A 24,716-nucleotide genomic window follows, 5' to 3' on the forward strand; every position below is an offset into this window, starting at 1 on the left:
AGATCCAACTCAATAGAGAATTCTCTCCTTACTCCTTAAATTGTTTTTCTTGTGCCTTATTCTCATCCTCTGTCATCAGCTTGTTCAATCACATGCAGATACTTTCAGTAATTGCCTGCTATCCTGCATAGAAAGTACTTCTTATTGTCACATCCAGGAACTGAGAGACTTGCAAGCAAAATAGGTGAGAACGGCACATTCAATATAATTTTGCTCCTCTACAACAGTGTTCACCAAATTTCAACCAAAAGTAATTGCTGAAAGATTAGAGTTTGAAAAATTGGCTATTTTACAGTGTACTGTTTTAGCATTGATTTTGGACCTCAATTGTAATTAAGATTGTTTTCAATGTATCTTGAAATAATATTGCATTGCTTAATTTGGTAGCAATGGCAGGCTCTGTTACTGTTTGCCATATCACACTGGGGGGCTTTTAATTAGAAAGCCCAGTGTCTTATGCATTGGTGGGTGGCTATATGGAAACAAGGTGAGACCTAAGCCCTGAATATGGCTCCCTGGGTAATGATCCACCATATGGCACCATTGATTAAGATTATAGCTGGCCTGGTTGTGGTCTCAACTCACTTTCCTGTCTCACCCCCGCCCCCCATACGTCCAAAGATGAGCAGATTAGTTGGACTAGCCATGCTAAATTACTTCTTAATGTCCAAAGATGTGCAGGTTAGGTGGGGTTACGGGGATAGGGCGGGAGTGAGCCTAGGCAGGGTGCTCTTTCGGAGGGTCGAGGCAGACTCAATGGGCCAAATGGCCTCCTTCTGCGATATTGGGATTCTATGATAACCCTTGACTCCTTTGTCTAGCAAAGATCTGTCTAACTTGGGCCTTGAATAAATGCAATGGCTCAGCTTCCACTGCTTTCTGCGGAAGAGGCTAATGACCTTCTGAAAGAACAAAATTCTCCTCATCTCCGTCTCTAAAAGCATCTCTTATTGCAAATCCCACACGTCCACTTGAGCCACCCCATGGCTTTTGGTGTAATTGCAATTGATTTGTTGGTCCTGGCCTGGGCCTTCATTATCCCCACAGGAAGGCAGTGCGTCATACTGATTGGGTTGAGTAACTTACTCTGGATGTTCCTGCTCTTGTAATCGTGACCTGTGAATAGCCGACAATCCACCCTCTACCACTGCTAGCCACCTACCTCTCAATCGATTGCCAGCTCCGAAATATTCGCTCCGTGATGAATCAGTTCACTTCCTATTCCAAGTTCTGGGATCTTGAGCAGTCATTTCAGATGTGTTTCTTCAAATTAACTTCTGCTTTTCAATATTACCACATCCAGCAGGAGCCACAGGTCACTGTTCCTTCCTGTATAACCATTCTTCCTAAAAATGCTAACATCAAAGTTGAGTTTTAAGCTTATATTCTTTACTTAAGTTTCAATTAAACCTCTCCTTTCTTTTGGTTCCAAGTTCCTATTTTTAAAGTAAAACTTTCACTCTAGTCCTATCTTAATCCATCTCCAACAGATCCTGAATTGGGCCCCCTTTCTCACATCATTAATTCTGTTCTTATTTTCATTCAATGCATCAAATTTATATTTTTATCCATAGTTAGATAGTATAACTTAATGGCAATTTCAGAAGCAAAGAAAAAGAGGTGGCTGATCATTGATATATCTCTGTTTGCAGATTGCTAAATTAGGAAATGAAAAAATGGGGGTTAACCACCACTGTTGGGAAGGTGTAATCAGAGTGTGACAAGTTTACATGGTCAGTTTTCATTATAAATATGGGCATGCATGCTGGATTTGAACTGTGTACTAGCGTCATGCCAATAAGCTCAACCACTTTCACTTGAGCTGCTTTCAGACGCTTCTGAAGATCAGGTGGTAGGACAAGAAAATACCAAACAATGGGTTGCCCACAAGGGGCTGGCATGCCAAACATTCACACCATTTCTTTGAGGTAGTCACAAATGAGCTGGGCTGGTCATGTAGCCAAAGTGCCTGACATTCAAATGCCAGTGTCTTCTCTGGGGGTTTTGAGTCTGGACGACAGTCCAATGAAGTGCAAAAAGGACCCTCTGAAGGCTTCTCTTCAGAGTTTTGATATCGAGTTTTTAACTTGTGTCCTGGGAGAAGCTTGCCCAGGATTGCTGCACCTGGTGCAATCAAATAAAAAATTGTGCTCCCTCCTTTAAAAATACGCGCACGTTAGAGACAGAGCGAAAACGCAAGGCGGGCTGGCAGCTCGTCCAAACTCAATCGTTTGCAGTACCCTCATCTACTTGCAGAGTACCTTCCAGGTATAGATTTACATCAGCAGTCACCCACTGGGACCTTACCAAACACTCCAATGAAAAACATGGTCATCTTTGCCTTGAAAGATGGAGAAGGCCGATTTAATTTATAATGGAAAATTGAGACATTATATCGCTACCCCTGTAAATACCAAGAACTGTGTGTCATAATATACACCAGTATATCATGGTGCAGACACACACTGATGGACACACAGTAGGACCAATCAACACACACAACACCGCAGCCAATCACCAGTTAGAGCACAGGCACTATAAAGACAGGGGACATCAGAGTTCCCGCTCATTCGAGCTGCAGCTAGCTAGGAGGACAGAGCTCACAGCCTGCAGCACAGACATTCATCATGTGCTGAGTGCATCGACTGGTTAGGACAAGGATAAGGTCTTTAGTTAAAGCTAGTATCGTGTTAACCCACAGTCAGAGTATGTTAAACAGTTAATGATTCAATAAAATAGTGTTGCACTATTTCAAGTGTTGGTGACCTGTATGTGTTCCACGGATCTAGAGCACCCAACACAACATGATACCAGGAGTTGAGGGATGTTAGCACTTCTTAGATCTACCTGCATGTGATTTGCCTTCTGACAGCATTCCGTCATCCTGCAACATGGATAACATCTGCCCGCCGCCGTCGCTCCGCATCGCCAGCAACCTAGATGCCAACTGGAAAATATTCAAACAGCGTTTCCAGCTCTTCCTTGAGGCCACAGACAGGGAGGACTCTTCGGATACCAGGAAGATTGCTCTCCTCCTCCCCAGGGCCAGAGACCATGCCATCCACATTTTCAACTCTCTCACCTTTGCGGATGATGAGGATAAAACGAAGTTCAAGACAGTCCTCCTCAAGTTTGACACTCACTGCAGCACAGAGGTGAATGAAAGTTTCGAGCGCTACGTGTTCCAACAGTGTTTGCAGGGTAAGGATGAACCTGTCCAATCCTTTCTCATGCACCTCCGTATCCTTGCGCAGTCTTGCAACTACGGGCCCACCTCCGACTCCATGATACGCGACCAGATCGTTTTCGGTGTTCAGTCGGACCCCCTACGACAGCAGCTCCTCAAAGTAAAGCAGCTCACCCTAGCGACTGCCATTGAGATCTGTGTCTTACACGAAAACGCCACGAGTCGGTATTCCCACATCCAAGCGGCTGAAACGGCGCGGCAAGGTCCCCACTAGGCGGAGCGGGTCCAAGCGATTGAGCAACTCCAGGGCCTCAGCCTGGATGAGAGCGGCCATTTCACGCGCTTTTCGTGGACTCCCGCACTTGTGCGCACCAAAAGAGGGGACGGCGATGTCGAAGAACGTAATGCGCAGGCGCGCACGACCGCACCGCGTATGCGCAGTGGTGCAGCAAATTGTGTTGACGCTATGAAGTGCGGCAACTGTGGCTCCGCCCATTTAAAACGGCAATGCCCTGACAAATCTCGACAATGCCTAAGATGTGGCAGACTTGGCCACTATGCTGCCTTCTGCCGAGCAGCTCAGCCTGCCAATTCATATCGCTTCAGCCGGCCTCGCAGGAATGTCCGGGCAATTCCACCCACGGTCACCGAGTCCGATGCAGACCTCCCACACAGCAGTGACACCGAGGACCCAAAGGCGCCTTTTCAAGTCGGTGTCGTGACAAAAAACAGGCTGTCCCCGAAGCAAAGACACCAGCCGCTGTCGGTATACAGCATCGATCCAGACGATGAGTGGTGTGCCACCCTGACAGTCAACCGGTCCCAAATACGATTCCGCCTGAACACTGGTGCCTCCGCCAATCTCATTGCGCGGTCTGACTTCCAAAGCCTTCGTGTCACACCAGCCATCCTTCCACAGCCTGCCAGCTATTGGATTACAATGGCAATGCCATTGCTGTTAGCGGCTCGTGCCAACTTGAAGTGATGCACAGGTCACGCAAAGCCATCCTTCCTTTTGAAATCGTGGGCTCCACGAAAGCCTCCCTGCTTGGTGCGCAGGCATGCAAGCTGTTGAACCTAGTTCAGAGAGTTCACTCTCTCTCTCCATGATGACACGTCTGCCTTTCAGGACACTGACCTCAGGGTGCAACTCGACGCCAACAACCAGCACCACCTTCGAAGGCATGGGCACGCTCCCATATACCTACAAGATCTTATTGAAACAGAATGCCACACCTGTGGTGCATGCACCTCACAGGGTCCCAGCACCCCTTAAGGACTGCCTCAAGCGGCAGCTGCAGGACCTCCAGGACCAAGGAGTGATTTCCAGAGTCACGGAACCAACCGACTGGGTCAGTCCCATGGTATGTGTAAAAAAGCCTTCCGGCGAATTGAGAATTTGCATTTGATCCCAAGGATCTGAGTCGCAATATCATGAGGGAGCATTATCCAATTCCCAAGTGCGAAGAGATCACATGCGAGATGGCTCGTGCCAAGCTCTTCACCAAACACGACGCCTCAAAAGGATTCTGTCAAATCCAGATCGACAAATCCAGCAGGCAACTGTGTACATTCAATACCCCCTTTGGCAGATATTGTTACAATAGGATGCCGTTTGGGATCATATCTGCTTCAGACGTGTTCCATTGGATCATGGAACAAATTATGGAAGGCATTGAAAGTGTTCGTGTCTATGTCGACGACATAATCATTTGGTCACACCCCGCAGGAGCATGTCAGTCGCCTCCAGAGCGTATTCAAACACATACGTGAGCAGGGCCTACGCCTCAACAGGGCCAAATGCTCTTTTGGTCAGACGGAACTCAAGTTCCTCGGGGACCACATCTGCCAGTTGGGTGTGCGGCCAGATGCGGACAAGGTGGCTGCTATCATAGCCATGAAAACGCCAGAGGACAAGAAGGCGGTCCTCCGATTTCTGGGGATGGTCAACTTTTTAGGGAAGTTCATCCCTAACCTCGCCTCTCATACCACGGCTCTCAGGAACATGGTCAGGAAGACACCAGACTTCCAATGGCTCCCTGCCCACGAGCGCGAATGGAGAGAACTCAAAACCATTTGTCTCGTTCCACACTCGCTACATGATCCTCCGCTGTCGCCTCGCCCTCCTGCTGACCCTGCCATGGACTATGCAGAGATCTTGGTCACTCTGCATCCTCCTCACTCTGACGCAGTCCAGCCCGCTCCTAAGCCGGCGGCTCCCGACCCACCCTTGAGGCGGTCAACCAGAATTCGCCGCCCGCCTCAGAGACTTAATTTGTGAACTTTGTGGACTTACGGACTTTCTGATTTGTTCTGTTCTTCCGTTTGATCGTTTACATGGTTTGTATATAGTGTTCATCTCGTTATTCTTGTGGCATACTGTTTTTCTGCACCAGGCACTTTCCCATGTAAATAACTTCGTTCTCATGTACACAGTCCTGTAAATATTTCGCACACACATAGTCAGGGACATTCTCAGCATACACTATTTATTGCCACACATGTACATTCTTTTATAAAAGGGGGCTGTCATAATATACACCAGTATATCATGGTGCACACACACTGATGGACAAACAGTGGGACCAATCAACACACACAACACCGCAGCCAATCACCAGTTAGAGCACAGACACTATAAAGACAGGGGGCATCAGAGTTCCCGCTCATTCGAGCTGCAGCTAGCTAGGAAGACAGAGCTCACAGCCTGCAGCACAGACATTCACCATGTGCTGAGTGCATCGACTGGTTAGGACAAGGCAAAGGTCTTTAGTTAAAGCTAGTATCATGTTAACCCACAGTCAGAGTATGTTAAACAGTTAATGATTCAATAAAATAGTGTTGCACTATTTCAAGTGTTGGTGACCTGTATGTGTTCCACGGATCCAGAGCACCCAACACAACACTGTGCCTGAATATTACCTCATGCCTACATGTGTGATTATGTTTTCAAAAATTACTTCAACTTACAATTTGTCCAGAAGATGGAGCCGGTCACAGTAGTTAGTTGAATTTGACTGATTTTTGTAGTATGAAACCTTTCCAAAAGACACTATGATCATTAAGTATGCTTCAATATGTCATCAGTAAAATAAGCCACATGATCTTTTTAAATCATCCCTGTACAAGTGTGATTACAGTGTTTGCTGAAAGATGATAATTACTTTTTTTTTGTTGGGATGGAGAGGGAGAGTGCGAAGGAATGGTTACGCTGCAAAAAAGTTATATTAAGGGAGTGGCTCATCAGTCGATTTTTTTAATGCATACAGGTATTTTCTGGAAAAAGCATTTGTTCTAGAAATATTTGTTATCCAATGTTTAATTCTAAACTGCATCAATGTATTATGCAAATCTCACAGAAACCGTTGGCGGGATTCTCTCACCCTGGGGCCGGGCCAGAGAATCGCCGTGACCGGCGCGAATCGCACCCCGGTGCCGGGACGCGATTCTCCGGAGAGCAGAGAATCGCCGCCATTTGCGCCGGCGCGGTTGGCGCGCCGCCGGTCGGGGGCCGCTCTACAGGGCCCCCCCCAGCGATTCTCCGCCCGGGATGGGTCGAGCGGCCGTACAAAAAAAACCAAGTCCCGCTGGCACCATTCTAACCTGGTCTTACCCGACGGGATCTTGCCGTGGATGTATCCGGGGGAGGCCTGGTGGGGGAGGGGAGGGGGACCCGACCCCGGGCAGGGCCTCCGCTGAGGCCTGGCCCACGATCGGGGCCCACCAATCGGCGGGCCGGCATCTCGGGCTGGGGGCCTCCTTTGTTCCGCGCCGGCTCCTGTAGCCCTACGCCATGTTGTGTCGGGGCCAGCGCGGAGAAGGGAGACACCGCGCATGCGCGGATATCGTGACGGTCCCACTGCGCATGAGCAGACCCGCAGCACCTATCTGACGCTGGGATCAGCAGCTGGAGTGGCGTGGGTCGCTCCAGTACCGTGCTGGCCCCCTGTAGGGGTCAGAATCGCTGCTCCTGAGGCCATGTTGACGCTGTCGGGAAATGCGACGCCGTTTACAACAGCGTCAACACTAAGCCTCAGGATCAGAGAATCCCGCCCCTTCCTTTAAAATATTGACCTGTTAAAAAAGGAAATACATTCTAATTTTCCACCCCTTACATTTAGTCATCTAAAGCCTCTAAAGAATGAATGGCGGTGAACTCGAGATATATGAGAAAATGTTTCACCAGAGTTATCAAAAGATGCCAATTAAAGCTAATTATGGTGTCAGCTGATGATCATGAGCTCCCATGTGCTGGGCAAACCAAAAGTTTGTCTACGGCATTGCTCCTAGATGACATTTAAATATTTAAAGATAATCAGCAAAACTAAGGGGTCAAAATATTAAACTTAACCATGAGTCTTTTGCCATTTAAAGGGACAAAGGTGAGATTTCCACCTCAGGTAAACTCTGCCTCTACCTCAAAACTCAGTATCACATGAAAAATCTCAATATACGGTTAAAAATTACATCTCGTTGTTTATAATTAATGAAGTTGTGTGGAAGCTTTCTCATAGTGTTCAATACTGCAGTGACTTCAATTGCTGCCCCATTCTGAAATGGAATGCAGGGCCAGACTGACAATGTGGCCATATTTATAATAAAGTAACTACATGTGGTATCCCTGTTGCTGATTTTTCTCCTTGGTTCAATTGCTCTGTTTTATTACCTTTGCTCTTGAGTCGCCAGGTATCTTTATGATACCGCCACGAGGTTCAAGTCTGAGTAATGATCAATAATCCAATACACCGATTAGTAAGAGTTAAATCAAAGCACATTTATTATACACAGTAATCGCTACTCATGCACAAATTCTACGTCTAAGCTACTTCTACAACTAACAGGCCTATACTTAACTTTGAACTGGCCCACCAGGTCAGGGGAACAAATGGCCTTTCGTTCGGGTTCTGAGTCTGCGGGATTCGAAGTTGGTACGGGTTGGTAGCTAGGAGCGCCTATCTCATAGCGAGCGTTGAATTAAGATTTACGTCAGTCGATGATCACTGCACCGGTCATGGTCAATGTTGGTTTGTGTTGCTGGGTGACCCGGGCAGGAAGAAGAGAGCGAAGAGGAGCTGCTGAAGAGAGCGATTTGAACTTGGGGCTTAACTCTTATAGTCCCCAGGGGCTTCCCGCCTTTCGGGGCGGACCCTATACCTGGTCCCAAGTGATTGGACTTTGTCCCAATCGCTTGGTTCGGATTTTCTCCAATACTGGAGCGGTTCCCTGATCGATGGGCGGTCTTGATGTGCTTGTTCACCTCCTTTGTGTTGGCTCCTGCTGGCGCCGAGGAGTCTGGCTTTGCTTTGTGTGTCCAAAATGTTACTTATTGTTCCCGGGGATTGCTCATCAGTATGCAGATGGCTGCTACTTTGTTATGCTGATGGCCGCTGGTATCGATGTTGTCTGGCTTTTGCAGAGGTAAATACACAGCAAACCTGCAGCCGCTGGTTTCTGTCTTGTTGGCTGACTTTCCCATCAGCCTTTGCCGTTCGCCATTTTAAATCGGGAGTTGGCCAATTTAGGTGGCTACATCCCATACAATTTTGTTTTCTTTAACTGAAAGAGAAAGAGACTGCAAGACCTACAGGAGAGGCAAGAGGATTGAAGGAGTGATGAGAGAAAGTCACTGTGAGACCAGTGGGCGGGGCGAGAGCGCGGCAAAGATGGATGAAGTGATGAGAAAGAGAGAGTTACTGTGAGACCAGTGGGTGGGGCACGAGGACACGAAGATGGAAGGAGTGATGAGAAAGAGTGAGTCACTGTAAGACCAGTGGGAAGGATTTAGATTCTTGGGACAAGGGAACATTTAAGGGACAATAATCACGGTATCAAGGTTCAGGTTGGCTCTAGAAAAAGAGAAGGAGCAATTCAGGCTAAAATTAATAAATTGAGAGGAAGGTCAACGTCAATGGGGTGAGAATGGATCTAGCCCAGATAAATTGGTACAAACTATAATGGAACAATATGGGCTGTCTTTAAAGAGAAGATGGTTCGGGTATAGTCAAATGAACTGTTACATTTTTGGGCCTGGTACTTTCCAAGATTAATCAGTACACAAGTAGACACAGGAGGTGATTAACATCACAATTGTTCTTTATTGCTGTTGCAGTCAAATGAATAAGAAAACATGGATCCTGCGATTCCCACAATGCACTGCATTGCAAAGTATGGCAAGCCAGAACAAAACATACAGAGAATCATAGAGTCATAGATATTTACAGCATGGAAACAGGCCCTTCAGCCCCGCATGTCCATGCCGCCCAGTTTCTATACATGCATAACATGGTGGTTTAGCTTTACATAGTTGTTTAGCTCACTTGGCTAGATAGCTGGTTCGTGAGGCCAGCAGTGCAGGTTCAATTCCCACACAAGCTGTGGTTATTGATGAAGACGCTGTGTTCTCAATCTTGCCTGTGGTGGGGCAATCCTCAGGTTAAATCGCCACTGTGGTCATTGAGGACTGTGGCTACCTTAACTACAAAGGAGAAGAAAATTTATGCCATGTTACTTCACTGAAAAAAGGTTAGAATTTGGGGCCAGCCCGGTAGCATAATGGTTAGCACAGTTGCTTCACAGCTCCACGGTCCCAGGTTCGATTCGCGTCTTGGGTCGCTGTCTGTGCAGAGTCTGCACGTTCTCCCTGTGTGTGTGGGTTTCCTCCGGGTGCTCCGGTTTCCTCCCACAGTCCAAAGATGTGCAGGTTAGGTGGATTGGCCATGATCAATTGCCTTTAGTGTCCAAAAAGGTTAGGTGGGGTTACTGGGTTACGGGGATAGGTTGGAGGTGTGGGCTTAAGTGGGGTGCTCTTTCCAAGTCTACAAAGTATACAAAGAACAAAACAGCACCGGAATAGGCCCTATGGTCCTCCAGCCTGCGCCGGTCCCGTTGTCCTATCTAGACCAAAGGCCTTCTATACCCCATTTATTCATGTATCTATCCAGATAAGTCTTAAAGGTCGCTAAAGTATCTGCCTCAACCACCTCACTTGGCAGTGCATTCCAGGCCACCAACACCCTCGGTGTAAAAAACTTCCCCTGCACATTTCCACTGAACCGTTTCCCCCCCCCCCCCCTCACCTTGAGCTTGTGCCCCCTTGTAATTGTCATTTCCGCCCTGGGAAAAAGCCTCCAACCGTTCATCCTATCTATATCCCTCATAATTTTATAAAGTTCTGTCAGGTCGCCCCTCAGCCTCCATCTCTCTGGGGAGAACAATCCCAGTTTATTTAATCTCTCCCCATTGCTAATACCCTCCATACCAGAAACAGCTTGGTAAGCCTTTACTGTACTCCCTCCAAAGTCTCCACATCCTTCTGGTAGTGTGGTGACCAGAATTGGACACAGTATTCCAAATGTGGCCTAACCAACGTTTTATATAGTGTAATTTGAGAGCTTTTATACTCGGTACTGTGTCCTATGAAGAGAAGCATACCATTAGCTTTCTTTACCACCATTTCCACCTGTGCTGCCACTTTTAAAGATCTACGGACCTGGACACCCAGATCCCTTTGTGTGGCTAAGCTCCCGATGGTTCTGCCATTTCTTTCATAGCTCCCACCTGAATTGGATCTGCCAAAATGCAACACTTCGCATTTGTCCGGGTTAAATTCCATCTGCCATATCTCTGCCCATTGTTGCAGTCTAGTAGTTGGAACCATGGGAGTCCATTTGTGCACAGCAACCTCCCACAAATGGCAATGTGACACTGACCAGATCATTTGTTTTAGTGATGTGATTTGAGGGGTGAATGTTATCCAGAACATCAGGTGAACTCGCCCCGCTCTCTTTGAATAGTGACAGGAAGTCTTTTAGGTCCCTGAGCAGGCAGATGGGGCATCTGTTTAACAATTTATGAGAGATGGCAGCTTCAACTGTACAGCACTCCCTGCCGTATTCCCAGTACTGAGTGCCAGCCTAGATTATGGAATTTGGGTCTCTGGAGTGAGACTGAAACCCGTAGCCAAGTGACATTCTAAGCTGGAAAAGAAATAAACTTGCTGACATTTAAGGGTTCTCCTTTAACATATGACAAGCAAATACTGATACACATATAGTGAAAAGTGGGGACACCTGTGTAAGGCGAGGGGAATAGTGTTTATTATTATTATTATTATTAATAAATAAATGAGGCCTATTAATTCCATCATTACTTCACCAGGCAGCTGTTTCAATTTTGCAATGTATAAAACCATTCACAAGCTGCATTTAGTCCAATAAATTATTTCCTTTTGCACCTGTACGATGATGTATTGTTTTTCAAACTTGTTAACAATGTGTTCAATTAAAGCAGGAACAGAGTTCTGGGGAGTACTGTTGAAGGGAGTAGATACCAGATGCAGCATTGTGACTCCTGACCCTCAGTCAATGTACAGAATGTTGCAGGACCCTAAACCCTCTCAGCCACATTACTGTAACATTGGCTCAACTCCCACACCTGCGGTTAGAGGGGAAAATAAATACTGTCACTGAAAAATCTGCAATGCGTGTGTTATGTCACAGAATCATAGAATTGTTAGGATGCAGAAGGCTCCCAAACAAACATCCTTTTCCCCGTACCCCTGCGCATTGTTTCTATTCAAATGATCATCTAATGCCGAAGGCATTAACCAAGGACTCAAAACAGCGGAATCCCTAGAGGAATATAGAAAGTGATTTACTTGAACGGTATAATTGAGAGGGAGGGAGTATAACAGTTTTAACAGACCTAGAAAGTGGATATATCCCCAGACAAGGTGGGAGGGCGCGATTCTCTGAAATGGAGACGCCGTCGAGGTTCACGACGGACCCTATCCCGACCGGGGTGGGCACGGGAGCAATAGGTCAGAAGGTGAGAGCATTGAGGGAGAACTAGGGAATAGGGACAGTGTGGCTCTGAGGCAGAGCAGACGGGGAGAAGTTGCTGAACACAGCGGGTCTGGTGGCCTGAAGTGCATATGTTTTAATGCAAGGAGCATTACGGGTAAGGCAGATGAACTTAGAGCTTGGATTAGTACTTGGAACTATGATGTTGTTGCCATTACAGAGACCTGGTTGAGGGAAGGGCAGGATTGGCAGCTAAACGTTCCAGGATTTAGATGTTTCAGGCGGGATAGAGGGGGATGTAAAAGGGGAGGCGGAGTTGCGCTACTTGTTCGGGAGAATATCACAGCTGTACTGCGAGAGGACACCTCAGAGGGCAGTGAGGCTATATGGGTAGAGATCAGGAATAAGAAGGGTGCAGTCACAATGTTGGGGGTATACTACAGGCCTCCCAACAGCCGGCGGGAGATAGAGGAGCAGATAGGTAGACAGATTTTGGAAAAGAGTAAAAACAACAGGATTGTGGTGATGGGAGACTTCAACTTCCCCAATATTGACTGGGACTCACTTAGTGCCAGGGGCTTAGACGGGGCGGAGTTTGTAAGGAGCATCCAGGAGGGCTTCTTAAAACAATATGTAGACAGTCCAACTAGGGAAGGGGTGGTACTGGACCTGGTATTGGGGAATGAGCCCGGCCAGGTGGTAGATGTTTCAGTAGGGGAGCATTTCGGTAACAGTGACCACAATTCAGTAAGTTTTAAAGTACTGGTGGACAAGGATAAGAGTGGTCCGAGGATGAATGTGCTAAATTGGGGGAAGGCTAATTATAACAATATTAGGCGGGAACTGAAGAACATAGATTGGGGGCGGATGTTTGAGGGCAAATCAACATCTGACATGTGGGAGGCTTTCAAGTGGCAGTTGAAAGGAATACAGGACCGGCATGTTCCTGTGAGGAAGAAAGATAAATACGGCAATTTTCGGGAACCTTGGATGACGAGTGATATTGTAGGCCTCGTCAAAAAGAAAAAGGAGGCATTTGTCAGGGCTAAAAGGCTGGGAACAGACGAAGCCTGCGTGGAATATAAGGAAAGTAGGAAGGAACTTAAGCAAGGAGTCAGGAGGGCTAGAAGGGGTCACGAAAAGTCATTGGCAAATAGGGTTAAGGAAAATCCCAAGGCTTTTTACACGTACATAAAAAGCAAGCGGGTAGCCAGGGAAAGGGTTGGCCCACTGAAGGATAGGCAAGGGAATCTATGTGTGGAGCCAGAGGAAATGGGCGAGGTACTAAATGAATACTTTGCATCAGTATTCACCAAAGAGAAGGAATTGGTAGATGTTGAGTCTGGAGAAGGGGGTGTAGATAGCCTGGGTCACATTGTGATCCAAAAAGACAAGGTGTTGGGTGTCTTAAAAAATATTAAGGTAGATAAGTCCCCAGGGCCTGATGGGATCTACCCCAGAATACTGAAGGAGGCTGGAGAGGAAATTGCTGAGGCCTTGACAGAAATCTTTGGATCCTCGCTGTCTTCAGGGGATGTCCCGGAGGACTGGAGAATAGCCAATGTTGTTCCTCTGTTTAAGAAGGGTAGCAACGATAATCCCGGGAACTACAGGCCGGTGAGCCTTACTTCAGTGGTAGGGAAATTACCGGAGAGAATTCTTCGAGACAGGATCTACTCCCATTTGGAAGCAAATGGACGTATTAGTGAGAGGCAGCACGGTTTTGTGATGGGGAGGTCGTGTCTCACTAACTTGATAGAGTTTTTCGAGGAGGTCACTAAGATGATTGATGCAGGTAGGGCAGTAGATGTTGTCTATATGGACTTCAGTAAGGCCTTTGACAAGGTCCCTCATGGTAGACTAGTACAAAAGGTGAAGTCACACGGGATCAGGGGTGAGCTGGCAAGGTGGATACAGAACTGGCTAGGCCATAGAAGGCAGAGAGTAGTAATGGAGGGATGCTTTTCTAATTGGAGGGCTGTGACCAGTGGTGTTCCACAGGGATCAGTGCTGGGACCTTTGCTCTTTGTAGTATATATAAATGATTTGGAGGAAAATGTAACTGGTCTGATTAGTAAGTTTGCAGACGACACAAAGGTTGGTGGAATTGCGGATAGCGATGAGGACTGTCGGAGGATACAGCAGGATTTAGATTGTCTGGAGACTTGGGCGGAGAGATGGCAGATGGAGTTTAATCCGGACAAATGTGAGGTAATGCATTTTGGAAGGTCTAATGCAGGTAGGGAATATACAGTGAATGGTAGAACCCTCAAGAGTATTGAAAGTCAAAGAGATCTAGGAGTACAGGTCCACAGGTCATTGAAAGGGGCAACACAGGTGGAGAAGGTAGTCAAGAAGGCATAAGGCATGCTTGCCTTCATTGGCCGGGGCATTGAGTATAAAAATTGGCAAGTCATGTTGCAGCTGTATAGAACCTTAGTTAGGCCACACTTGGAGTATAGTGTTCAATTCTGGTCGCCACACTACCAGAAGGATGTGGAGGCTTTAGAGAGGGTGCAGAAGAGATTTACCAGAATGTTGCCTGGTATGGAGGGCATTAGCTATGAGGAGCGATTGAATAAACTCGGTTTGTTCTCACTGGAACGAAGGAGGTTGAGGGGAGACCTTATAGAGGTATACAAAATTATGAGGGGCATAGACAGAGTGGATAGTCAGAGGCTTTTCCCCAGGGTAGAGGGGTCAATTACTAGGGGGCATAGGTTTAAGGTGAGAGGGGCAAGGTTTAGAGTAGATGTACGAGGCAAGTTTTTTACGCAGAGGGTAGTGGGTGCCTGGAACTCGCTACCGGAGGAGGTAGTGGAAGCAGGGACGATAGGGACATTTAAGGGACATCTTGACAAATATATGAATAGGATGGGAATAGAAGGATACAGACCCAGGAAGTGTAGAAGATTGTAGTTTAGTCGGGCAGCATGGTCGGCACGGGCTTGGAGGGCCGAAGGGCCTGTTCCTGTGCTGTACATTTCTTTGTTCTTTGTTCTTTGTTGATTCAGGGCTCGAAAATGGGCTAGGAGCGGCGCCACAACATTTACGTGAGCCAGGCCTTGGCGCTGTGTAAAGGCGGTGCCGCATAACTGGCATCACCCGCGCATGCACGGGATGGCCGGCGCCAACCTGCGCATGCATCGTTGCCGTCCTCCCCGAGTCCGCCCCGCAAGAAGATGTCCGATGGATCTTGCGGGGCTGCGGGAGAAAGGAGGTCCTCCTTAAGAGAGGCCGGCCCAATGATCGGTGGGCACCGATCGCGGGCCAGACCCCATTTGAGGCCCCCCCCGGTGCAGGATCCTCCCTCCCACTCCCCGCAGGTCGCCCCCCCAGCGTTCCTGCGCTGTTCCCGGTGGCAGCGACCAGGTGTGGACAGCGTCGGGGGGAACCCGCTGTTTTGGGCAGGTCGCTCGGCCTATCCAGCACTGAGAATCGCGGGGGTACCGGTGAATCGCCATTTTGGCTGTCACGGGCGAGTCACTGGGCCACGCAAAACGCGATTGTGCTGATCTGGCCGCTTCCGTGAATCGCGGGAGGGCGTCGGACCAGCGTCGCGGGAAAATTTGGCGACCCAGGCGATTCTCTGAAACGGCGCGGGAGCAGAGAATCGCGTCCGGGATGTTTCCCAGGTTGCTGTGGGAGCCAAGGAAGGAGATTGCAGTGGCTCTGACAAACATTATCAAATCTTCTCTGGCCACAGGAGGAGTTCCAGAGGACTGGAGGACAGCTAATGTGGTGCCATTATTCATCAAGGGTAGTAGAGATGAACCAGGAAATTACAGGCCAGTGCGTGTAACCTCAGGGCCAGTGCAGACTCAATGGGCCGAATGGCCTCCTTCTGCACTGTAAATTCTATGATTTTATAACCAGTACATTCCCACGAGGGGGTAAGATAGAGCAAATAAGTCCAGAGCTCCTTGAGTGATGAAAGAGATAGAGAGTAAGATGGAGCAGAAACATGATGGGTATGACACATTAGGTGGAGAATGTGATTGAAAACCAGGCTCGATATAGAAGGGTAAGAGAGGAAGTGAAAAGCATCTAAGTGAGCAAACATGGAGTGGTGGGAAACAGAGGGTACTGGTGAATGGTAGTTTTCTGACCTGGTGGAAGATATGTATTGGGGTTCATTAGGACCCTTGCATTTGTTAATATATATATTAATGACCTAGACATGGGTGTCCAGAGGACAGTTTCAAAATTTGTGGATGACCCAAAACTTGGAGGTACTTTAGGAAGATCATATTAGACTTCAAAGGGACATAAACAATCTGATGGAATGGCCAGCAAGAGGCAGATGAAATTTATTGCAGCAAAGTACAAAGTGATTCATTTTGGCAGGAAGAATGAAGAGGGGTAATATTTAAAGAAGTATACAATTCTAAAGGGGCTGCAGGAGCAGAGGGACCTGGGATACACGTGCACAAATCATTGAAGGTTATTGGTGTGTGAGTGTCCCTATAGCATGGCTTCAGTGATGTCATTTGGACTGTGGCTGTCAGGTGAGAGGGGGCTTAGTTTTTTGGTTTCATTTTCGGTTTGTTTTTTGGACTGCAGAAGAAGAAGCATTGTGTTAAGCTGCATCAAGTTTCCCTGTTTTCTCTGTTGTATTTGTTGCTCGTTTTAGCCTCAGTTTACTTTATTCTTATTCTGTCACCTTTGCTCATGAGTCGCCAGGTATCTTTCTGATACCGCCACGTGGTTCAAGTCCAAGTAATGATTAATAATGCAACACACTGTTTAGTAAGAGTTAAATCAACGCTCATTTATTATATACAGCAATAAATACTTATACAATAATCCTACTTCTAGACTACTACCTACCACTAAAGGCCAATACTTAACTTTGGAAATGGCCCACCAGGTCAGGGAAACAAATGGTCTTTCGAATTGGTTCTGGCCTGCGGGATTCAAAGGCTGGTACAAGTCGATAGTCAGGAGCGCCTATCTGGTAGCGATCGCTGGAGTAACACTTACGGTTTTCTTTGTCGAAGGGTCTCGAAGGTTGCGAGCAGGAAGAGAAGGGTCAATCTGAACTTGGCCCCTATTCTAATAGTTCCCAGGGGCTTCCCGCCTCTCGGGGCGGACCTCGTACCTGGTTCCAAGTGATTGGACTTGGTCCCAATCACTTGATTCCTTGATCGGGGGGGGTGGTCGTCTACCTTCCTTTGTGTCAGCCCCTGCTGGCGCCGAAAGGTCTGGATCGGCTTTATGTTGCTAATGTATAGAATTGTTCCCGGGGATGGCTGCTTAATATGCAGATGGCTGGGTTGTTGTGATGTTGATGGCTGCAGGTATCGGTCTGGGCTGACTTCCCCAGAGCCGAATACACTGTTTTACCTGCAGCTGTCCGTTTGAGTCCTGTTGGCTGATTTTCCCATCAGCCTCTTTTGTTTGCCATTTTAGATCGGAGTTTGACCATTCTAATCGGGAATCAGCCATTTTAAGTGGCTACATATTCTAAAGCTGTTCCATTGAACTGACAGCACATTGGGTGTGGCACGTTGCCTTTGTAACCTGAAAGCTACAGTTGCTTTCCTGAAGGAGTTTTGAATCTGCTGGTTGGAAACTGGATCAGAATCTCAGGGAAAGGATCAGTCCCATTGAAGTGAGATTATTCAAGTGTGCTGGACCACGTCCTTGAAAGGGGTTTTGATTTTATTGGATTTTGTATTGAATTGGAACAGCTAAGGGGGATTCATTAAGAGTTATATACATAGATCACTGAAGCTGTTGTATTTTTTCATGTTTGTAATTGATAAATTCTTGCTAAGTGTTTTATATATGTTAACTACATTCTTATAATGAACTTTGTTTTGATCAATGCGCCTGGGAAGTCTGCTGAATCACACCTAAAGTGAAGGCTCATCCTAGCCAAATTCAACATCAAAGTTATCGGTCAGGTGAGCTTCAAAATACACTTTGGAGTTTCTAAGTCCTGGCCCATAACATCGTGGCAGGTTGAAAAATTGCTGAACAAAGCATATGAAATCCTGGGTTTTATAAATCGTGGCATAGAGTAGAAAAGCAAGGGAGTTGTGATAAATCTCTGTTCGACCTCAAGTGGACTATTGTGTCCATTGCTGAGTGCTACACTTTAAAAAGGAGTTGAAAGCATGAGAGAGGATGCTGAAAAGATTTATAAGAATGGTTCCAGGGTAAGAATCTTCAATTATGTGGATAGACTGGAAAAGCTGGAGCTGCTTTCCTTGAAGAGAAAATGAAGAAGAGATTTGACAGAGGTCTTCAAAATTGATTGGGGAGGTGGGGTCGGGACAGAGTAGATAAAGAGATATCATTAGCAGATGAGTTGAGAAAACTTTGAGAACATCAATTTATGGTGATTGACATGAGGAAAAACATTTTGATGCAGCGTATAGTTAGAATCCAGCATGCTCTGTCTGAGAGTGTGATGGAGGCAGATTCAATCAAGGCCTTCAGAAGAGGATTAGTTCATTATCTGAAGAGAAACAAAATGCAAAACTACGGGGAAAAGGCAGGGGAATAGAACTAGGTGAGTTTCACTTGCTAAGAGCTAGTGCAGACATGAAGGTGCGAATGGCCTCCTCCTGCATCACAACCATTCTATCATTCTAACATGGTGCACGGCACTCTCAGTGTGAAGGCAGGACTGCATCTCCATAAGAACTGTGCGGTGGTCTCTCCTACTGTACAATCACGGATACATATGTGACTACAGGTAGATTGGCGAGGGTGAGCTCAAGTAAGTTTCCCCCTCTTGTTGATTCTCTCACCACCTGCAACAGGCTCAATCTGATGGGACTCGGCTACTGCCCCACGTTTGGTGATAGATATTGAAGCCCTCCACCCAGCGATCATTTAATGCCCTTCCTGTCCTCAGTTCTTTTTCCAATTATTGTTCAACATGGAGAAGCACTGATTCGTCAACTTGGGGGAGGGGGAAGTAGGTGGTATCAGCAGGAGGTTTCTTTGTCCATGTTTGGCCTGATGCCATGAGGCTTAATGGGATTGGAGTCAATGTTTTTTTTTAATAAATATTTTATTGAAAATTTTTGGTCAACCAACACAGTACATTGTGCATCCTTTACACAATATCATAACAGCACAAATAACAATGACCTATTTTATATAAACAAAAAACAAAAAAAGAATAAATATTAAATAACAAAAATAAAAACTAGCCCTAATTGGCAACTGCCTTGTCACAAGTTACACCCCCCCCCCCCCCCGCCCACCCCTCCCCCCCCCCCCCCCCCCCCCAAATCCTGGGCTGCTGCTGCTGCCTTCTTTTTCCCCTTCCATCTATCTATCCGCAAGGTATTCGACGAACGGTTGCCACCGCCTGGTGAACCCTTGAGCCGACCCCCTTAGGACGAACTTAATCCGCTCTAGCTTTATAAACCCCGCCATGTCATTTATCCAGGTCTCCACCCCCGGGGGCTTGGCTTCCTTCCACATTAGCAATATCCTGCGCCGGGCTACTAGGGACGCAAAGGCCAAAACATCGGCCTCTCTCGCCTCCTGCACTCCCGGCTCTTGTGCAACCCCAAATATAGCCAACCCCCAGCTTGGTTCGACCCGGACCCCCACTACTTTTGAAAGCACCTTTGTCACCCCCATCCAAAACCCCCGTAGTGCCGGGCATGACCAAAACATATGGGTATGATTCGCTGGGCTTCTCGAGCACCTCGCACACCTATCCTCCACCCCAAAAAATTTACTGAGCCGCGCTCCAGTCATATGCGCCCTGTGTAATACCTTAAACTGAATCAGGCTTAGCCTGGCACACGAGGACGACGAGTTTACCCTACTTAGGGCATCCGCCCACAGCCCCTCCTCGATCTCCTCCCCCAGCTCTTCTTCCCATTTCCCTTTTAGTTCATCTACCATAGTCTCCCCTTCGTCCCTCATTTCCCTATATATATCTGACACCTTACCATCCCCCACCCATGTCTTTGAGATCACTCTGTCTTGCACCTCTTGTGTCGGGAGCTGCGGAAATTCCCTCACCTGTTGCCTCGCAAAAGCCCTCAGTTGCATATACCTGAATGCATTCCCTTGGGGCAACCCATATTTCTCGGTCAGCGCTCCCAGACTCACGAACTTCCCATCCACAAATAGATCTTTCAGTTGCGTTATTCCTGCTCTTTGCCACATTCCATATCCCCCATCCATTCCCCCCGGGGCAAACCTATGGTTGTTTCTTATCGGGGACCCCCCCAAAGCTCCAGTCTTTCCCCTATGCCGTCTCCACTGTCCCCAAATCTTCAGTGTAGCTACCACCACCGGGCTTGTGGTGTAGTTCCTCGGTGAGAACGGCAATGGGGCTGTCACCATAGCCTGCAGGCTAGTCCCCCTACAGGACGCCCTCTCTAATCTCTTCCACGCCGCTCCCTCCTCCTCTCCCATCCACTTACTCACCATTGAAATATTAGCGGCCCAATAGTACTCACTTAGGCTCGGTAGTGCCAGCCCCCCCCTATCCCTGCTACGCTGTAAAAATCCCTTCCTCACTCTCGGGGTCTTCCCGGCCCAAACAAAACCCATGATGCTCTTTTCAATCCTTTTAAAAAAAGCCTTCGTGATCACCACCGGGAGGCACTGAAACACAAAGAGGAATCTCGGGAGGACCACCATCTTAACCGCCTGCACCCTCCCTGCCATTGACAGGGCTACCATATCCCATCTCTTGAAATCTTCCTCCATCTGTTCCACCAACCACGTTAAATTTAACCTGTGCAATGTGCCCCAATTCTTAGCTATCTGGATCCCCAGGTAACGAAAGTCTCTTGTTACCTTCCTCAACGGTAGGTCCTTTATTTCTCTACTCTGCTCCCCTGGATGCACCACAAACAGCTCACTCTTCCCCATGTTCAATTTATACCCTGAAAAATCCCCAAAATCCCCAAGTATCCGCATTATTTCTGGCATCCCCTCCGCCGGATCCGCCACATATAGTAGCAAATCGTCCGCATACAAAGATACCCGGTGTTCTTCTCCTCCCCTAAGTACTCCCCTCCACTTCTTGGAACCCCTCAGCGCTATCGCCAGGGGCTCAATCGCCAGTGCAAACAGTAATGGGGACAGAGGGCATCCCTGCCTTTTCCCTCTATGGAGCCGAAAATATGCCGATCCCCGTCCATTCGTGACCACACTCGCCACTGGGGCCCTATACAATAGCTGCACCCATCTAACATACCCCTCTCCAAAACCAAATCTCCTCAACACCTCCCACAAATAATCCCATTCCACTCTATCAAATGCTTTCTCGGCATCCATCGCCACTACTATCTCTGTTTCACCCTCTGGTGGGGCCATCATCAATACCCCTAACAGCCTCCGTATATTCGTGTTCAGCTGTCTCCCCTTCACAAACCCAGTTTGGTCCTCGTGAACCACCCCCGGGACACATTCCTCTATTCTCATTGCCATTACCTTGGCCAGGACCTTGGCATCCACATTTAGGAGGGAAATTGGTCTGTAGGACCCGCATTGTAGCGGGTCCTTTTCCTTCTTTAAGAGAAGCGATATCGTTTCTTCAGACATAGTCGGGGGCAGTTGTCCCCTTTCCTTTGCCTCATTAAAGGTCCTCGTCAGTACCGGGGCGAGCAAGTCCAAATATTTTCTATAGAATTCGACTGGGAATCCGTCCGGTCCCGGGGCCTTTCCCGTCTGCATGCTCCTAATTCCTTTCACCACTTCTTCTACCTCGATCTGTGCTCCCAGTCCCACCCTTTCCTGCTCTTTCACCTTGGGAATTTCCAGCCGATCCAAAAAGTCCATCATTCTCTCCCTCCCATCCGGGGGTTGAGCTTCATATAATTTTTTATAAAATGTCTTGAACACTTCATTCACTCTCTCCGCTCCCCGCTCCATCTCTCCTTCCTCGTCCCTCACTCCCCCTATTTCCCTCGCTGCTCCCCTTTTCCTCAATTGGTGTGCCAGCAACCTGCCTTCTCCCCATATTCATACTGTACACCCTGTGCCTTCCTCCATTGTGCCTCTGCAGTGCCTGTAGTCAGCAAGTCAAATTCCACATGCAGCCTTTGCCTTTCCCTGTACAATCCCTCCTCCGGTGCTTCCGCATATTGTCTGTCCACCCTCAAAAGTTCTTGCAGCAACCGCTCCCGTTCCTTACTCTCCTGCTTCCCTTTATGTGCCCTTATTGATATCAGCTCCCCCCTAACCACCGCCTTCAACGCCTCCCAGACCACTCCCACCTGGACCTCCCCATTGTCATTGAGTTCCAAGTACTTTTCAATACATCCCCTCACCCTTAGACACACACCCTCATCCGCCATTAGTCCCATGTCCATTCTCCAGGGTGGGCGCCCTCCTGTTTCCTCCCCTATCTCCAAGTCCACCCAGTGTGGGGCGTGATCCGAAATGGCTATAGCCGTATACTCCGTTCCCCTCACCTTCGGGATCAATGCCCTACCCAGCACAAAAAAGTCTATGCGCGAATAGACTTTATGGACATAGGAGAAAAACGAGAACTCCTTACTCCTAGGTCTACTGAATCTCCACGGGTCCACACCTCCCATCTGCTCCATAAAATCTTTAAGCACCTTGGCTGCTGCCGGCCTCCTTCCAGTCCTGGACTTCGACCTATCCAACCCTGGTTCCAACACCGTGTTAAAATCTCCCCCCATTATCAGCTTTCCCGTCTCTAGGTCCGGAATGCGTCCTAGCATCCGCCTCATAAAATTGGCATCATCCCAGTTCGGGGCATACACGTTTACCAAAACCACCGTCTCTCCCTGTAGTTTGCCACTCACCATCACGTATCTGCCCCCGTTATCCGCCACTATAGTCTTTGCCTCGAACATTACCCGCTTCCCCACTAATATAGCCACCCCCCTGTTTTTCGCATCTAGCCCCGAATGGAACACCTGCCCCACCCATCCTTTGCGCAGCCTAACCTGGTCTATCAGTTTCAGGTGCGTTTCCTGTAACATAACCACATCTGCTTTAAGTTTCTTAAGGTGTGCGAGTACCCGTGCCCTCTTTATCGGCCCGTTGAGCCCTCTCACGTTCCACGTGATCAGCCGAGTTGGGGGGCTTCCCACCCCCCCCCTTGCCGATTAGCCATCATCTTTTTCCAGCTTCTCACCCAGTTCCCACGCAGCTGTATCTCCCCCAGGCGGTGCCCCCCCGCCCATCCTCTCCCGTACCCGCTCCCCCCTTTCCCCAGCAGCAGCAACCCAGTAATTCCCCCCTCCCACCCCCCCCGCTAGACCCCACGCTAGCGTAATTACTCCCCCCATGTTGCTCCCAGAAGTCAGCAAACTCTGGCTGACCTCGGCTTCCCCCCGTGACCACGGCTCGCACCGTGCGACGCCCCCTCCTTCCTGCTTCTCTATTCCCGCCATAATTATCATCGCGCGGGAGCCAAGCCCGCGCTTCTCCCTTGGCCCCGCCCCCCATGGCCAACGCCCCATCTCCTCTCCCTCCCCACCTCCCCCCATCACCCCCTGTGGGAGAGAGAAAAGTTACCGCACCGCAGGATTAGAACATAAAACCCCTCTTCGCCCCCCACATTCGCCCCACCACTTTGTCCAAACGTTCTTTTTAATAATCCACTCATTCCAGTTTTTCTTCTACAATAAAAGTCCACGCTTCATCCGCCGTCTCAAAGTAGTGGTGCCTCCCTTGATATGTGACCCACAGTCTTGCCGGTTGCAGCATTCCAAATTTTATCTTCCTTTTATGAAGCACCGCCTTGGCCCGATTAAAGCTCGCCCTCCTTCTCGCCACCTCCGCACTCCAGTCTTGATAAACGCGGATCACCGCGTTCTCCCATTTACTGCTCCGAGTTTTCTTCGCCCATCTAAGGACCATTTCTCTCTCCTTAAAACGGAGGAATCTCACCACTATGGCTCTGGGAGTTTCTCCTGCTCTCGGTCCTCGCGCCATAACTCGGTATGCTCCCTCCACCTCCAACGGACCCGCCGGGGCCTCCGCTCCCATTAACGAGTGCAGCATCGTGCTCACATATGCCCCGACGTCCGCACCCTCCACACCTTCAGGAAGACCAAGAATCCTCAGGTTGTTCCTCCTTGCATTGTTTTCCAGTGCCTCCAACCTCTCCACAATTCGTTTCTGATGTGCCTCCTGTATCTCCGTCTTCACCACCAGGCCCTGTATATCATCCTCATTCTCGGCTGCCTTCGCCTTCACGACCCGAAGCTCCCGCTCCTGGGTCTTTTGTTCCTCCTTTAGCCCTTCGATCGCCTGTAGTATCGAGGCTAACAGCTCTTTCTTCATTTCCTTTTTTATCTCTTCCACGCAGCATTTCAAGAACTCTTGTTGTTCAGGGCCCCATGTGAAACTGCCACCTTCCGACGCCATCTTGGTTTTTGCTTGCCTTCCTTGCCGCTGTTCCAAAGGATCCGCTGCAATCCGGCCACTTTCCTCTCCTTTTTCCATCCGTGTCCAGGGGGAATTCCCTTCTGGTTTACCGCACGGTGTTTTTAGCCGTTAAAATTGCCGTTGGGGCTCCTATCAAGAGCCCAAAAGTCCGTTCCACCGGGAGCTGCCGAAACGTGCGACTTAGCTGGTCATCGCCGCACCCGGAAGTCGTCGATTGGAGTCAATGTTGAGGACTCCTTGGGATATTCTTCCCTGACTGTATATCATTGTGCTGAGGAATGGTGATGGAGGAGCGTGTGACATTGGCTGTAAGATATGATTCGATGGGTACCACTATGTCAGGCTTGACTAGTCTGTGGTACACTTTT

At 48.3% G+C, this 24,716-nt stretch overlaps 1 long non-coding RNA gene across 1 annotated transcript in view; it reads right to left on the reverse strand.

Annotated features, from left to right (window-relative positions):
* Window positions 1–24,716, reverse strand: part of LOC140430661 (uncharacterized) — an 89,763-nt gene that overhangs the window by 41,651 nt on the left and 23,396 nt on the right. Inside the window, exons 2-3 of the long non-coding RNA XR_011949493.1 lie at window positions 5,484–5,625; window positions 1,163–1,355 (exon numbers count right to left, since the gene is read on the reverse strand). This is a non-coding gene — a long non-coding RNA (uncharacterized lncRNA). The remainder of the gene's footprint in view (window positions 1–1,162; window positions 1,356–5,483; window positions 5,626–24,716) is intronic.

The sequence above is a fragment of the Scyliorhinus torazame genome, chromosome 10, assembly GCF_047496885.1.
Source record: "Scyliorhinus torazame isolate Kashiwa2021f chromosome 10, sScyTor2.1, whole genome shotgun sequence".
NCBI lineage: Eukaryota > Metazoa > Chordata > Chondrichthyes > Carcharhiniformes > Scyliorhinidae > Scyliorhinus > Scyliorhinus torazame.